Source organism: Emys orbicularis, chromosome 24 (genome assembly GCF_028017835.1).
Source record: "Emys orbicularis isolate rEmyOrb1 chromosome 24, rEmyOrb1.hap1, whole genome shotgun sequence".
NCBI lineage: Eukaryota > Metazoa > Chordata > Testudines > Emydidae > Emys > Emys orbicularis.
The window spans coordinates 7942384-7945084 of record NC_088706.1 but is presented as its reverse complement, the minus strand read 5'-3'; the positions used below and the strand labels follow the sequence as shown (position 1 = coordinate 7945084).

The 2701-nt window shown below is 49.8% G+C and overlaps 1 non-coding gene across 1 annotated transcript; it reads left to right on the top strand.

The window, feature by feature from the left end:
• Nucleotides 1-788: 788 nt before the first annotated feature.
• TRNAP-UGG (transfer RNA proline (anticodon UGG)) lies at nt 789-860 on the top strand. Its single transcript has one exon. It is a non-coding gene; the product is annotated as a tRNA-Pro (tRNA).
• The last annotated feature ends 1841 nt before the right edge of the window (nt 861-2701 follow it).

Sequence of the window (2701 nt, the reverse complement as noted above, 5' to 3'; positions counted from 1 at the left end):
CAGAACACACCTGGAGATTGCAAGAAGTGGGCAGAGACAGCAATAGGGGTGAAATTGTGATGTGTTATGGTGAAATTAAAGCCAGTGGGAGTCATTCTGGGTACAAAGTCAGGGAAATGGATAGATCTTGCAAGATGCCTAATTTCCAAGAATTACCCAGCTTTATAGGGCCAGAACCTCAGTGGGTATAAATTGGCATGGCTGTATATAACTCAGTGGAGTCATGTAGATTTACAGCAGCAGAAGATCTCGCTTGTAGCCAACTAGAAGCAGGAGCGGACATCTGCCTGGGTCTGATTCTCATTTCATTGGCTGGGGTTTCACACTGAAGTCACTCCACCAGCTGACCTGCTCTTGATTTATTCCACTGTAAGTGACGCGAGAAGCAGAAACGAGCTCCCTGGGGTTCTCCATCAAACACCTCCTTCCTCTCTTCCCTTTGAGATATAAAGTCCACCCCCTTGAGATGTGTGTCCTGCACCTGTGGACATCAACACTGCAGCTAGAGGTGTAATTCCCAGCTCGGGGAGACATACTCACGCTAGCTTTGGTTGACCAGCAGCGTACGGGCCAGCCACCCAAGTACGTGTTGATGGTCTCGGATGGGATTGTAGTCAGGTGGCTGGCCTGTGCCCCAACCCCCATACTACGGCCACACTGCTATTTTTAACACACTAGCTAGTGCACAGCTGTGTACCCGAGTTGGAAATGATACCTCCAGCTCCAGTGCAGATGTAGTCTGACACACACAGCATCAACATCAGAGGTGTGTAACATGAAAAAAAGGTGGCTTGTTGGTCTAGGAGTATGATTCTTGCTTTGGGTGCAAGAGGTCCCGGGTTCAAACCCTGGACAAGCCCGCTCTGCGGGTGTGTTTCCTGCCCTACCTTCATGTTTCCAGGCTCTTTCTTGGGGGGGGAGGGATAGCTCAGTGGTTTGAGCATTGACTTGCTAAACCCAGGGTTTGTGAGTTCAATCCTTGAGGGGGCCATTTAGGGAACTGGGGTAAAAATCTGTCTGGGGATTGGTCCTGCTTTGAGTAGGGGGTTGGACTAGATGACCTCCTGAGGTCCCTTCCAACCCTGAGATTCTATGAAGGGTCCAATAAGTGAAGACCCAAGATACCTGGAATAGAAGCAAAAGCCTGTTTCTTCGCTGGCCTAACTCCACCCCATAACCCACATATGAATTTGGCCCAGGGAATCCGCTTTACTAAGATTCTTTACGCAAATCGAGCAGTGGCATGTTTCGACTCCCCAGCAACAACATGGACATTTGTTTCTCTTTCCAGAGTGAAATCACAGAATCAACATATTCCCGTCACAATAAACATTTCACACTCTCCAGTCACTGCTCCCCGGCTCCCTGGAAGTATGTCTGAGCCTGCGGGCGCTCGTGCCAGGCTCCCCTTCTGTTACCAATATCCTGAACTGGCAACCGATTAAAAGGCTGTGTTTGATCTCGACGAGGAGTCGCTTTCTGGGAAGGCCCATGGCACCAATGCTGACAAGGATGGCAGGACAATACAGGAGAATGCAAAGGGAACCTACAGAAAAGGGGCCTTGATTTTACTCACCGCAGGCACGTGGACGAGATGGGATATGGAGGCTCTTCCGATGGGTCACTGGTATTAAGGGCTGAAGTTTTAACCACTTGTGTCATCTGTCCATTACGAGCCAGATCCAAAGGTCATTGAACGGGCAACTGTCCAGTGATATCAAAGGGCTTTGGATCAGGCCCTGTGTACGTTTTCAATCTCTGAGGACCAGTCTACATTACAAAATGGTTGTAGCCCAAGCTGCCTGTGTGGACAAAACCACCCCACCCCTCCTATCTCTACCCCCATTTTACAAAACTTTTTATAAGGCTGAGGTGAAATCTTGACCCCAGGCAAAATGTTTCTTGACTTCAGTGGGGCCTGGATTTCACCCTAGGGATTTGCCTGGGTGCATGGGGGAGGGGTAGAGCCCAGTTTGACAGCCTGCAGCTTCTTCCCTCAAATCCCCTCAGCAGATTCCAGCCTAGAGACATCTTACTTTGGCTGCCAGGGAGAGACGTCATCATCTTCCTTGGCCTGGGGACACTCAGAGCCGTGCAGGATTGGGCCCCTGCAAGTCCCAATGGGGGCTATTGAGGTTCATTGCCTCACAGGATCTGGCCCAAGGGGAGCTGCGGATGCTCAGTACCTTGTGAACAACCCTAGGAAAAGTCAGCTCCACTGAAACCCGCTCCATCAGTCAATGGCCCGGCACCCGAGTGTTGAGATGGACTCATGACACTGCGGCTCACCAGTCTACCCAGAGCACCTTGTCTCTCTTCTCCACGCCCAACTCTTAAATCCAGGGAAGAGCCCAGCCCAGGGGTCGGCAACCTTTCAGAAGCGGTGTGCCGAGTCTTCATTTATTCACGCTAATGTAAGGTTTCGCGTGCCAGTCATACATTTTAACATTTTTAGAAGGTCTCTTTCTATAAGTCTATAATAGAAAACTAAACTATTCTTGTATGTGAAGTAAATAAGGTTTTAAAAATGTTTAAGAAGCTTCCTTTAAAATTAAATTCAAATGCAGAGCCCCCCGGACCAGTGGCCAGGACCCGGGCAGTGTGAGTGCCACTGAAAATCAGCTCGCGTGCCATAGGTTGCCTACCCCTGGCCCAGCCCTTCCCTTTTGAATTCTATCCCTTTTCCAAAGAACACCTCGTT